This window comes from Arachis hypogaea, chromosome 19, assembly GCF_003086295.3.
Source record: "Arachis hypogaea cultivar Tifrunner chromosome 19, arahy.Tifrunner.gnm2.J5K5, whole genome shotgun sequence".
In the NCBI taxonomy this organism is placed as follows: Eukaryota; Viridiplantae; Streptophyta; class Magnoliopsida; order Fabales; family Fabaceae; genus Arachis; species Arachis hypogaea.
In genome coordinates, this window is record NC_092054.1 from 11,891,445 (window position 1) to 11,907,142 (window position 15,698).

The following is a 15,698-nucleotide window of genomic DNA, read 5'->3' on the forward strand; positions in this document are numbered from 1 at the left end:
ATTGTACAAGTTGTTGCTGATTATGGTTGCATTGATTTTTATTCTAGTGTGTAAAATTTTACAGAATTTCGATTTAATTAGTACAGCAGTTTTGGCTCACCATTTGGTCTTTTGAATGCAACGTCACTTAAATTAGTTGATCATAGTCGATCTGTATTTGACATAAAATGAATGGTTACTTTACTAATTATCCGGATGATTGATTTTCGTTATAACGAATGCTATTTGTCTTTCCTATCTTGTTGATATGTTTGAATCAGGTACTGTATGAATTTTGTGTATGTTGAATACAAGAGCACAGATTTACTCGAGCAACATGGTGCTGTTTTTTTGTTTTTAAATTCCTTAGATCAGTCACCGAAACTTTAAAAGTTTCGCTTAAATCAGTCTGTGTCTATATGGTCCTCAATTTTGCTCTTTAGGTTCTCAAGAAGTGCTATATTGTGGAAATTGTAAGGCAGGATCCAAGACTTCTTGATGCACTAGGTTAGACATTTTTTAAAGAAAATAAAAGGAATACATTACACCATTTAGGAGTATAACTATGACAAGCCTTAAAAGTATCTTTCTGCTTATTATGTTTAATTCTATCTATTTGACATTTGGTTAAATTTGTGCAATGTTACAGTGGTTGAGAATAGAGAAAAGAGAAAATTGGAGTGTTGGACAAATGCAACTTATTTGTCTTGCTAGGCTGCTATTGAAGAATAGAAGGATTTTGGTTCTAGATGAAGCAACAACATCCATTGACACTGCAACACAATTTAATTCAAAAGACTATTAAAAATGAAATTAGTGAATGATTTTGGTTAATGACGAATTAACTACACATTTGTTACTTATTGCAGTGTCTCTTATATTCATGAATGTTCTTAAAACGGGAATGCTTCTATGAGAGAAAACATGCAACAATTATTCTAAATCTATGAATGAGAAATTTAATGTACATATTAAAAATTGTGGTCAATTCATAATATGCTAGATGTTCATTTTATTAGATATACAAATGCTTATTTTCATTTTTAAGTGGATGTTTAGTTGATTGAATTGAATTTTAAGTAAATACAATTATAATATTCTGGATGTTTAATTCAGTAGGTTTGCAGATGGTTATTTTTATTCTTACGTGGATGTTTATTTGATTGGATTAAATTTAAGTAAGTACAATTAAAATACGTCAGATGTTCAATTCACTAGGTGTGTAGATGATTATTTTTTACAATAAAGTAGATGTTTATTTGATTAGGTTGGATCTAACAAGAAAAGTAGATGTTTATTTTAATTATATTGGTATTTTGTTTGAGTTGCTAGATTTTGCATCCATTTCTCATATGAAACAATCATCCACATACATAGTAAAATGAGCATCCTCAGATGATGGAAAATAAGTTTATGAATTGAAGTTAGTATAAAATACTAGGATTATAAGAAAACTTAGAAAAGGAGAAGGAGATTCGGTTAGTTTATGAATTGAAGTTAGTATAAAATACTAGAATTATAAGAAAACTTAGAAAAGGAGAAGGAGATTCGATTGGTGCTACTGTATATTATAGTACTGAGAAAGTAAAGAGAATAGTAGCATCATGACCAAATATTCACCGATCATTGGCTCTTAGAAATTCTGCATCCTGCAGTACCACCTTACTCCCAGTCCCACCAAGTCTCAATTTTTTGTTTCACTGATTATGCCATAATAATTAGAGTAATTAATTAATTATTGAACTGAATACCATATAATTTGATTATAGGACTACTAAGTACTAACCTCAGCTCTTTCACATTGACTCCTACATCTATAATCCGCTTAGATGTACTTTACAAGTTACAACGATAAGATATATATGTCATGCCCTTCTAACACTGCACTTCACATGACACTTCAAAATCATGTCACTAATGCATGCACCTAAGATAAAATAATTCACAATAATCTTTCAAAAATGCTGATCATATTAAAATATAACTTCCATAATTTATTACAAATTTACTATTATAAACTCATAAGAATAAATTAAATTTTTACACATCAAATTCTACACTAGATGTAAACCTTTCTACTCAATCAAGAACTACTCCTAAAACTTCTTGACATTATCAATCTCAGAACTCCTCGTGCAGCTTTCTAACAAACATATATATGTAGTCTTGTAAGCATTTCCAGGCTAGTTGAATGATTTGATACCAAATAATGTTGCTGAGTATTTACAAGAAAGGCACAAAATTCATCTTCCCAAACCTACAACAGTATTTGTTTCTACATTTGATTATGCAGCTGGTCTAGGTACTTTCATGCTGAATCCATGCTTCATTTTGTCAACTCTATTAAAAAAAAAACTTGTGGTGTAAACAATGATATAAGGAGTCAAGTACTAAGACAATTTGAACAATAAGCAAACAAAACTGAAACTAAGCACTTTTTTAATTAAAAAAAAAGAAAATAAGACTTAATTCTGGTGAAAAATGAAGATAGATAAATCTCTTCTACAACTTTCAAATAGTAATCAAACTTAAAATCTGATAAATAAAATAGTGAAGAGAGAAGACAAAAAGTTTTTTTAGTAAAGCAAGCATTGCACAACATCCCATAATAAATCTACAATGATTTGAAAACAAAAATCATGTTCTCATCCTAAACTAGAAATCTTATAGTTAATAAATAATAACTAGAGCATCCTATAATCCTAAGTAACATTATAAGTGTAAGTGCATTAGATACAAAGAGATAGGCAGTTATTACATAATATAAGGACAGAATAAGTAAAATCGAAGCACTTAAACATCTTATTCTCATATGAAATAACCATCCATATACATAGAAAAATAAACATCCTCATTGGTTCTTCATTAGCAACTAACAAATTGACCAAGATGCCACCCGTGCACCATGTTTAAATGGCTTAACTCAGATTCAAGTTCAATTCAACCAAAATTAAAGAACATTTGAACCCTAGGTGTCAAACAAACATACTCTATAGAGTAAAACAATAGCTTTATACTGACTTTTTGTAGTCCAAGAGAGGGACGAAGAAAAGCGTCACGATACAACTATACAAGAATTGTCATAAAAATCTCAACCAACCAACCATATTTTTATATAAAACATCAATTCCTGTCCAGTTTGCAATAGGTATTTTAAAGCTACATAAATTTCAAAACTTTAAGCCTTCAGCATTCTCATGCCACAAGTGATGAACAAAAAAATATATATTCTTCTTTGGCATTTTTCCAAACAGTTAGCGTGCTCATTAGAAATGTCCCGATGAGTGCTTACTTGTAGCTGCATTAAATTTTTCTTGAATTTAATTTAATTTTTTTTCCTTTTTGTCAAGTTTTTTTAACTTGAATATCCAACTATCTACTAACAACAAGTTTCTATCAGCTTCTTGGAACACTAACTTAAAATTTTATCAACAAAAAAATTGCATAAAAGGAACATAAAAAGGATAAAGACAAATCAACATCTACCTCCTTTCCAAGTTGACAAAGAGAATCATTTGTCACTTTGTCATTAATGAATAACTAATTTGTTTTCCCTGAAAAGTCCCAAATATACATCTGCACAATCAACACCAGCAAATTATACATAACCAATGTAACATTGAAGCCCATGCACAAAATCAACTAATAGTTAGATAACTCACAGACTATACTCAAAGTCAAATGTGTCACAGGCTTTCTTGTAGAATTTGGCCACATGGTATCACACTATCACATAACCTATTAATCAATCAGCAGATTTCAATCATCCAAAAAAAGCAACAATTCACAGCTTATCCAACCATTGCATATTTCAATCAACCAAGGTATAAATCAATGCAAAAATATAGAAAAAAAACCCACAAAATATCCAACACACTTTTATTCAAACCTGAAAAATTAATAACACGAGAAACATACAAATTGAAACAGCACTGCAGAGAGGAGATTACCGTGTTGGTGGGTGTCAGTCACGGGGAGCAGGATCGCAACAAGCCCGGTGGCAAGCAGGGTGGAGGCCGTCGGGCAGCAGAGGGTGGCGAGCTTCAACGGCCGCGCTAACGATGGTCGGGATCGTGGTAGCATGGTGGAGGGCGACATGAAGGAAAACGCGCCTGCTGAGGCGCGATTGAAGAGGGCGATGCGAGGGGGGCTTGGTGCGGTGGATGATGGCAACACGAGGGAGAAAGAGAGGACGCCGGTGCTGAAAGGAAAAAAGAAGGAGAACGCCGGTGCCGTTTTTTTTTGTTTACGTCACTGAAGGAATCCTAATTTCTTTTAAATTTTAAATATGAATTGAAAATTAATTAATGGACCCTAATTTATTTTTAATTTCAATTTAATCCCATTGTACACATTGTATATTAGGTATATTGGCTCCTCATACTTTCCCAATATGTAATTAGTTACTTGAGAAGAAAAAAAGATGCGATACTGACACATTACGAAAAAATGTTAATGCGTGTAACACTTTTATTATGAGAATGTCACGTTTTTAGTCGTGTCATTTTGATATTAAAATTATTACCACAATTTTCATATAATTAATAAGAATTCTATTAGAGAGATAATAAAATAATTATACAATAATTATAATAGACTGTTTATTAAGCCTAATTAAATTTAAAACAGAAAATTAATATATCAATAATCCTAATCCTCTTTTGGTTGTTTACTTTTAACACACCACACAATTTCAGATATTTTTATTTTTTTTCCAACCTCCAAATCCATTTCGTTGTCACCCTTTCAGTTCCCCACCCAAACCCTCCCAATCGTTGAACATCCCGATGACGGTGCAGAACCGTGAGCGCCGCAAGCGTTGCTGAACATCCTGCATTTTCCTCATTGTTGCCCTCAAGTACGGCGCCCTGTTGCTGCTGAGCATCTCGCCGTCGCTCCAACCGAGTCCTTGGGTGCTACGCTGCCGATCAGAACTGCAGCCACGGGAGCGCTCAATGCCGGACCGAGTAGCTAGATAGTCATCCTCGCGCGGGCGCTGTCGTCTTCGAGCAGCGGAGGAGCCGACCCTGGAACAACAGCCGCCTGATCGTCAATATTTCACTGGCCACAGAGCGATAATCATGACCGGAAGAATCCTAACCATCCAAGGTAAGTGTGGACCATGTGCATGCAACGTAACATAAACTCGCTGACCATCGTTGAAATTTAGTTGATATCTGTTGGATGGTTACTTTAGTAGGATATTGGATGGTTATTATTGCAAATTTTCTATAATTTGGACAATTTCCAATTCTTACTGTGTTGCTGTTATCACTGCAGCCAAAAAATTACCTGTACCTGTTGTTATTCATTTGTAATAAAATTAAAATAATTTTTTTCTCAGACCTGATGATGACATGTTACCATGTCATGTTTTTCTATGCTTTTTCCTTTGGTTTCAATAGGTTTTATGCACTTTCTTGAGCCACAAGCAAGTCAATTAAGTAGATTTTCATGCTTCCTTTGATTTAATCAACCATGTATGAATTCATGCTATTTCATGAGGTTTTATGCTATAATTGTCACATATTATGAAAGAATGAATATCTCATGATTTTGAGCATAGCTTTGATGTGTTTGGTTGATCAATGATAGGTGAAGAAAGCTTGGAGAAAGGTTGAAGCAAGAAGGAATAGCTAGGAGTAAAGAGAAGACAATGGAATAAATGAAAATGAACCAGGAAGCAAAAAGCTGGACCTAGAGTTAGCATCAAACTTTTGCACAAACTTTTGGGTGAAAAGTTAGCCCCAACGTTAGACCCCTAACTTGGAGGCTAACGTTGGCACATGAAATTCACCCCTGGGCACCAAAAGTTTGCGCCAACGTTAGCCCCCTAACTTTGAGGCTAACGTTGGCATGAAGAGAACCTCCCTGGGCACCAAAAGTTTGCGCCAACGTTAGACCCCTAACTTTTGGGCTAACGTTGGCACATGAAAATCACAAGGGGAGGAGCAAAAGTTTGCGCCAACGTTAGCCCCCTAACTTGGTGGCTAACGTTGGCGCCACACACCACAACAGCTTGAAGGGGTATACTTCCAACAAGAATAACTTGAGCTACAGAGCTCCAAATGAGGTGATTCAAGAAGCATTGGAAAGTAGGAATCAAGAGCTTTCCAAGCATATATGGCACTGCATGGTGGACACTAAAATTGAGGGAGAAAACTGCCCCGCAATGTGCACAAACGAACATGGTGGCAACCTGCAGTGAGGCCAACTGACCTCTGCACCTTCAACGGAGTATAACTCGAGCTGTAGAGCTCCAAATGATGTGCTCTCAACGGCATTGGAAAGTAGACATCCAGGGCTTTCCAAAATTTATAATAGTATGGGGTGGACAATACGTTTGAGCCTCCAGAACTGGCGTTTTCGCCAACGTTTGAGGCAAACGTTACCTCAAACGCTGCACACCAAAGCCAGCGACCATGCCCTCTTCAAATGATCATAACTTGAGTTGTAGATGTCCAATTGAAATGATTTTAAGTGGGTTAGAAAGCTGACATTCAGAGCTTTCCAACCATATATGATAGTCTATATTGGGCATAAAATTGGCAACATGACAAGAGGACAAAATTGGCGCCATAAATGTGCATAAGGGAGGCCAACGTTGGAGCAAAAGTTAGACCCCTAACTTTTGCCCCAACGTGGATAGCAGCAAATTTTGTGGGCTGATATGAAAAGTTAGACCAAAAGTTAGACCCCTAACTTTTGCTCAAACTTTTGGTCCAACTTTTGCAAAACTCCAACCCGGTTCATTTGGTTCACTTCGGTTCCTCCTCAAACTCCAAGAGCAATCAACCAAGGCCTCTTTCAACCCAATTCCACCAAGAGCAAAGGCCCATGATCATCACTCAAAGGCACAAGAAATAGATAAAATAGAAATTTCATTTAATTGTAATTTGTTTTTAATTTCATTTTCATTTCCATTTTGTAAAGCCTATATAAGGCATCATTTTCACATTTGTAAGGAGGCTGGCTCTGCTAGAGCATTAGGAGTAGAGTAGAATAGAAAGTCCTCTTTGATACACTTTTAATTTTCTGCAATTGTCATTTTCTAATATTGAATTCAGTTTATGAAATCTCAGTTTCTACAATTCTCTGCTACACTTTTCTTTCCTGCAAGTTTAATTTTCGGCAATTGGTCTGAGTTCAAATTTACTGCTTCCATTTAACTTTCCAGCACCCAGCCCCTTTACGTTTAATGCAATTTATATCTCTTGGCATTTAAGATTCTTGCAATTTACATTTCTTGCTCTTTAAGCTTCTGCCCATTTACATTCTGCAATTTTAATTTCCCTGCAATTTTTACCTTCTGTTGCTCAACTTCACACAATTCACTCTATGTTAGCTTGACTAAACTAATCACCCACTAAAGTTGCTTGATCCATCAATCCCTGTGGGATCGACCTCACTCCCGTGAGTTTTTATTACTTGATGCGACCCGGTGCACTTGCCGGTTAGATTTGTGTGTTTTGGGAGAAATTCATTTTTCCACCAAAATACTCATCACCTGAACCGTTAGAATTTTAACTCTGAATGAAAAAATTGCATGTAGGAGACTCTAACAAAATAATATCTACTGTATGGATATAATAAAAGAATTGATGGACTTGCGGTACATCTTTGTGTTATGCTGTTTTGTGTAAACTAAATTTAATTATGTTTTTCTATTTTTTATTTTTAGTGTGTGCCTGAGAAAGCATTAAAACAATCTCAGGATCCCAAGTTCAAGGTTTATTCAAGACAGGCGTCTGTAATTGATAGGAGGTGAATCCCTTTAGTTTAGTATTCCTTATATATTAATTTTCACAACATTTATATTAGTTTATAGCACTTTACATCACTATGTCCACTTTCTCTAATAAAAAGAATTAGAATAATTTTGAGTTAGAAGAAACAAAAATGAATAGTAACACACAATAAACAGTTGAACAATAACTAGTAATGCGAAGATTTACTGCAAATAATGCCAACAGGAGTAACAGAGAAGCCATTAAGGCACTGCTGCTTATTGTTATTGCAAAGAAGAAAGAAGCCATTCATATAGCACCAAAGTAAAGCACTTGGTTAGTATTGTGTTTCATGAGACTCAGTAGTCTTAAATGCGGCATATATATAGAGTTTCAGAAGAAAAATGAATCGCATTTGGAAATTAAGAGAGAGTTTCAAAAGAAAACTATAACCCAACTGTGGGACTTTGTCTTTGCCTGTCCAATGGACACCGAGCAACAGAGGATGACCTTTAGAAGATACTTTATCATGGTTGTTTTGAAGATATTTCTTAATCTGACAAGCCAGCAGACTATTTCCCCATGGCACCTCCCTCCAATATTGGATGTCTCGAACCCAAGAAGATTTCATTGGCCATATCAGATACTAAATTGGCTGCGAGCGAGATGCGATAAGGAAATTCCAAGATGAGAAACGGGAAACATGCGGCGGGTGCATGTTCGTATTGCTGGTATTGCAAATAAATTACATAAATTTAAAAACCATGTACGGCTTTAGGTGTAAGTCCTAATATTTTAGTTACTTGTGTGTAGGTTTTGTACTTTCAGCGCTTAAAGCATGGTCCGCTACATGCACGTCAAGTACCCGAGCCTTGGATTGTTGAACGGACCACTAATGAACTTGATAAGAAGGCCGAGCATATTATCTCACAGGTTCACTCTCTACTAGTCTCTGTTCTATAATCTAGTTGAACACTAGTGCAATTGGAGGTTCACGTTGATTTTTTTCATCTCTTTGTTGTCTCATGTTGAACACACAGGGTTGCATAGTCAACAATGCAAGAAAACGGAAAAAACAGAAAAAACAGTCTTCTAGTAAAGCAGTTCACGAGAAAGGGAGGTGTAAAAGGCCTCGAAAGGATGCTGACCAAGCTTCGTCTAACCAAGGCAGGACTACATCTCATCCAAGTTATAAGGAGGCGGATAAGGTGATCTGCTTTCTTTGTGATAGATCGTGTGCTCATTTAATTGTATCCTTACTTATGTGATAGGATGGTTGATTCTTATCATAGAATTTGCGGTAACAAAATTGGAAAGTTGCTTCTGTATGTGGCTGCATGGTTGGTTTTGATGTATGATGTTTATAAAGGAAAACCTGGTATAGCTGAGTTCAATGACCGTGAATGGTATTTACATGTTTTTATGTTGAAGATTTGGTTGAATACAATTGTTGCGTCGTATTTTTGCTAAGATTTTATTTGGGTTGAGTTTGGTAAGTAAACAGATGCAGTTAAGATGCTCAAACTGGGTTCTGATCTGAACTGGATAGATAACTTATGTTTGATTTATTTGGATGGCTTCTGTATGTATGATAGAATTACTTTATGGGGCTGCCTATTTGATGGATTGTGTGAAAATAATTTTCATTGATCGCTGGCGTGGTTGTAATTGAGGGCTGTGCTGCTCCACGTAGGACATTTATGTTTTCCGTCACTCATTTGGATGTTCACTTTATTAGGATATTGGATGTTCACTTTAGTAGGAATTTGGATGGTTGGTTTTTATGATAGATAGTTAGTCTTATATGCTGGATTGTTACTCGATTATCTGATTGGATGGTTGTTCTATTTCATAAATCTTGGATATTTATAGTTGGAAGGTGTTCACACCCTGGGCCGAGCTATCCGACCCAAGATGTTCAGTGACAAAGCGACCGACCTCTTTAGATCAGGCTATCCGACCTCTTCTCAAAGAGGTCGGCCAAATCGACAGGAAAGCCCAATAAAGAGCCCAAATAGAGGAACACGACCCAAATCCAAAGGCCGTCCAAGGCTATAGAGATAAGGGCGGTTCCCTTGAAGATAAGCTGACCTCAACTCAAAGATAAAGATAAGATAAGATAACTAACTTATCTTATCTAGAAAGGTCACTCTACAACCACTATAAATACACTGGAGTACCCAAGTATAACTCATACTCTGATTCTACAATAAACCTGCTTAATACCCGTGCTAACTTAAGCATCAGAGTCTCTTGCAGGTACCCCTCACCCTCCGGTGACCAAGGATCAGAAGTGCAGCCAGTCCAACAAGTCAGACACAACAGCTCCGGCCGCTACCAACCAGCCGGACACGTCATCTCCGACCAGTACAGAAGATCTCATCCGAGATCGACCTACAGTTTCAGGTAACCCTCGGAACATTGGCGCCGTTGCCGGGGAACCTGGAAGTCATCCCATCCCTATGGCAGACGACCATGACAACGACCACGATTCAGATCTAGAGGACAGAACGCCGCACAAAAATGCGGACGCTACACCAAAAGATACTCCAGAATCTAACGGAGACAAAAACTCATCAAATCCAGGAGTAATAAAAGCACTTCAAAATCGTTTAAAGCAACTTGAAAAAGAAAGCCAGCATCAACGAGAAGTTGGCAAGGATCTACAAAGAGAGGTAAGGCGACGTCGAGAGCTAGAAGATAAAATCCTACAACTCGAAGCCGATCTCAAAGCAAAGGCTACCCGGACCACCCCTGTTCATACCCTGGGTCGAGTTACCCGACCCGGGATGATTGGCGACAAAGCGACCGACCTCTTCAGGTCAGGCTATTCGACCTCTTCTCAAAGAGGTCGACAGAAAAGCCCAATAAAGGGCCCAAATAGAGGAACACGACCCGAATCCAAAGGCAATCCCAGCCTATAGAGATAAAGGCGGTTCCCTTGAAGATAAGCTGACTTCATCCAAAATAGGATAAGATAAGATAAGATAACTAACTTATCTTATCAGAAAGGTCAGCCCACACTACTATAAATACACTGGAGCACCCAGGTATAACTCATACTCTGTTTTAAGCATCTTTATGGGAGGATCTCCCTAAAATTATTACCACAATTTTCATATATTTAATAAGAGTTCCATTAGAGAGATAATGAAATAATTATACAATAGTTACAATAGGCTGTTTATTAAGCCAAATTAAATTTAAAACAGAAAATTAACATATCAATAACCCTAATTCTCTTTTGGCTGTTTACTTTTAACACACCACACAATTTCAGATATTTTTATTTTTTCTCCAACCTCCAAATCCATTTCGTTGTCACCCTTTTACTTCCCCACCCAAACCCTCCCAATCGTTGAACATTCTGGTGACGGCGCAGAACCATGAGTGCCGCAAGCGTTGCTGAACATCCTGCCTTTTCCTCTTCGTTGCCCTCAAGTACGGCGCCCTGTTGCTGCTGAGCATCTCGCCGTCGCTCCAACCGAGCTCTTGGGTGCTACGCCGCCGATCAGAACTGTAGCCACGGGAGCGCTCAATGCCGGACCGAGTAGCTGGATAGTCATCCTCGCGCGGGCGCTGTCGTCTTCGAGCAGCGGAGGAGCCGACCCTGGAACAACAGCCGCCTAATCGTCAATATTTCACTGGCCACAAAGCGATAATCATGACCGGAAGAATCCTAACCATCCAAGGTAAGTGGGTGGAGTTATTCATTTTTGGAATGGTAATCACTGTTGCATGTTGGAATGTAGATAAATTCTGTTGATGATATGCGTGAGTACCCATGGTGAGGAAGCAGTACCTGCAATTTTATTATCCCAGAGCCTGTGGAATATGTAGTTAGTTTGGTTTGTTGCTCATAAATGGATTTATGAGATTGCATTGGTTGCTGTATTGTTTAAGCCCTCTATGTTTACATGTTTTCTTGGAAATTGATTTATTTTTACCAAGTAGATATAAATAGATACAAGTAAATAGATAGATAGATAGAAATAGATAGAATAGATATACATAGTTTACTTTTAAGAAATGTTGAATATCCCTTGATCTTGTCTTTCTTGATATTTAGCATGAGGACATGCTATTGTTTAAGTGTAGGCAGGTTGATAAACCCATATTTTATGATTATTTTTGGGTTGAAATGAGTGGATTTTATCAACTTATCTTGCACTTATTCATTGAAAATGCATAGTTTTGTGAATATCTCCTAATTGTGCTTAATAGTGAAAAATATACTTTTTATGCTTCAAAATTGCTAAATTTAATTCATCATTATCCCATTCGATGACTTGATATGTTTGTTTGAGTGATTGAAAGTTTACAAGGCAAGAATGACTTGAAAAAATGGAGAAAAAGCATGCAAAAATAGAGAATTCATGAAGAAATGAAGATTGGAGATTTTTATAGTTATGCATATGCATGGTAGATGAATACACATGACCCCAATCTCATGCCTTACTAAGAATGGCACATGACTCGCAATTTCTAGCCCAATTTCGGCCCAATCTAACTCATTTTTGAAGCATTTGAAGGCAAGAATCAAGGGGGATCAACCAAGTAGGGAAAGAGGTAGTAGTTTAGAAATTATATTTTAGGTTAATTCCTAGAGAGAGAAGTTTAGGATTTTTAGGTTGAATTCTTCTTAAATTTAGGTTTTAATCTTGTTTTAGTTTAGTTTTCTTTACATTATCTTATTTTATTATTTTAATTCACTTAGTTTTACTTGTTAATTCTTTATTTTGTCAATTTAGTTTATGAACAATTGTTAGCTTTAATTTTCTTTAATGCAATTGATGTTTTTTCATGTTTATTGTTGCTTAATTGAGTTGTGATTATTGTTTTCTTGTTTTGGTAGTTATAGATTTTATAATTCTTGCAACTTACCATGCTTTTTCTTTTATGCATTTCAAGTATTTGTTAAAATGACTCCTTTAATTTTAGAGTAGATTTTTATATTCTCGACTTGGAAATGAGGTCTTAGGTGACTTTGAGTCATTAATGTCCAATATTGATTGGTAATTTAGGGTTGTTAGTTAGTTTTGTTTCCACTAAGCTAGTCTTTCGCTAAGTCTAATTAGTGAGTTAGTTAGGACTTGTGGATTAAGATCGATTATGCCTATTTGACTTTTTTCCGATGTTTGGGGATGACGAAGTGGGATTAACTCTTCTTAATTACCATATTTGTGGTCAATGACTTGGATAGGAACCCTTGACTCTCAGTCTTTGCCAAAAAAATTTTTTGCACTTAAATTTCTATTTACTCTTTATCTTTCTTGTCATTTAAATGGTTGTCTTTTGCTTTTCAAACCCCTTTTTCTCATAACGAATGATGTGCACACCTCATTACAATTCCTTTGAGAGACGATCCGAGATTTAAAACTCCCAGTTTTTATTGATTTGACTTCGTGACAAACAAATTAAACTCTAACACGGATCATTTGTTGGTTTAGAACTATACTATTGACGAAGCAAGTGTTATTGAGAAAATTCTGAACCGACATCTAGCCCGCGTCATTAAGTTTTGACTAATTAAGGTAGGGGCTTTTCTAAAAAATTATTTTATTTCAAGAAATTGTTATAAATCGATGTCATTGTAAAAAATATATTTTTCGATGATTGTGCGAGTCTTATGGATTAAATTGAGCTATGCTGGATTAGAATGTGGTTGTATTGTGCGACTAATTTGTAAAGTTGAATTGTCTGTGGTTATGAACTGTGATTAATTTACTGTTTAATTGAGAAGGCTGGAGAATATGATTTTTAACTGATTATGTTGAGTTGGTTGTGTTAAATGATAAACTGAATTATGATAAGATGATTAATTGAGAATCTTTTGTTGGATATTATTGAAAGGGGATTGATTTGTGGCTATAAATGGTATGTTGAGAAAGCGTTGAGAGATGTTAGTTTGGAGGGAACCCTTGAAGGGTGAAAAGGTCCAAAATTTTTATAAGAATTTGAGTAAAAATTGAATGATAATAATAATGGAAACTAGTGCTATTTTCATATAAACTAGAAATTTTGTTTTGAAGTTTTATTTGAAACTTTTGATTGAAGAATTATGTTTTGAGAAGCTTTTAGTGAATTTAAAGCGTTTGAATTTTATTGGTGATATGAAATAATTTTTTAGTTTTTTTGGGAAAGTCTTAAGCTAAAGAAATGAAGTTGAAATTAGTTTTGGGTACTTGATTAAACGAAAATGAGTTTTGTTTGATTAATTTTAATGAAAGGACTATATTTTTGTGGAATTTTAGAGAAATCTAAAGTAATGGAAGTAAACAGAATAATTAACTTATTTAAATTTGAATAATCATGGAAAGAATTATGCTTTTGGGGTATTTTAGCAAATTTAAAGTAATTGTTTAAGAATAAAATGATTATATTCAATTAAAATTTTGACTCTTGGAAAAATTTTGCAAGTTTGATTAAAGAAAAGGTTTTGGGTCATGTGAATGTTTGAATGTTATTTTGGACTGTTAAGCCTCTCCAGCGAGTTTGTAAATTCCTGCAATCGTCGTATGGAGTCTGAGAACTATTTTTAAATCTTTGAATATGATGGGGTGAATAAAACAGATTAAATTGAGTAATTCTCTGATAAAAATTTTGTTAAATAAAATATTTTGATGTTATGTTAGGGATATATGTGAAATTGACTTTTACTGTGATATAAGATGTTGCTCAGTGTTACGGTAAACAAGTGAGGTTAAGAATTCCCTCTCTTGTTGTGGTGGAAAAGTTTGAGGTTGAAGATTCCCCCTCTTGTCGTATTGAAAAATTGGATAGAAGGTTGAGGATTCGCTTCAGTTTGATTCCCAACTATGGTGAGGACAGTGGTTTCATCCCTCTCATGGCTTGAGGATAATTATCCTTGTGATAAATGAGAATATAATGAATTATGATTTTGATTTTGATTATGATATTGGCTATGATTGATTGTGATTATGATTGAAAAGTGTGACGGACACTATATCCCAAGAGTGTGGCAGGCACTATATCCCAGCATTCTCTTTGATTGTGAAGTGTGGCGGGTACTATATCCCAAAAGTGTGGCGGATACTATATCCCAGATAGCGCTGCCTCCAGTGAGATGGTGGAAAGTTGAGGATTTCCTTCTTTATGTTCCTCTTGGAGAAGCACGACAGAGAGACAATGTTCGGGTTAGCTACCGGATGTGTCGGATTCTAGCATTTTTAACCGACAAGTGAGCTCACGGCTAGTAGATAGGCATGCATCATACTATATTTGTTTGAAATTACTTGGGTCTGCATAATTACTTGGTTTGCCTAACTGATATTTTGTCAACTGCTAATTCTACTACTTGTCATAATTATTTTCTATGTGTGATTGTTTGATTGTCTGTCAAATTACTTGTGATTACACTACAAGAAAAAAGGCCTATGGCCACGCTTTTTTCTTGCCACGCTTCAAAAGCGTGGCCAAAAGTGGTCAATGGCCACGCTTTTATGAGGGTGGCAATAGATTAGAGATTTGGCCACTTTTTTTATTGTCACGCTTTAAAAGCGTGGCGAAAAGTATCAACGGCCACGCTTTTGTATGGGTGGCAATTGGTTAGAGAAACGGCCACGCTTTTTTTTGCCACGCTTCAAAAGCGTGTCCATAGAGAGAAACAAGGACGTTTTGAAAGTGTGGCGACAGGGTTTCATTACGGCCACGCTTACAAAGCGTGGCCATATCCTAATACGCTTTTGGCACGCTTTAAAAGCGTGGCCAAAAGGTTCTTTTCTGCCACGCTTCAAAAGCGTGGCCGTAGAGCAAAACAGTGACGTTTTAAAAGCGTGGCGAGAGGGGCTCCAACCCATTGACCCTAACTCGGCCCCTGACCCGGCTCCCAACCCGGCACCAACCCGGTCCCCAACCCAAAGACACTAACCCTAATCACTCGAAACCCTAAGCCTGAAGAGCGCCTCCCATTAGCCTTAGCCCTTCACCCTTCACCCTTCGCCCTTCGCTGTGAACCCTTCGCCCTTCGCC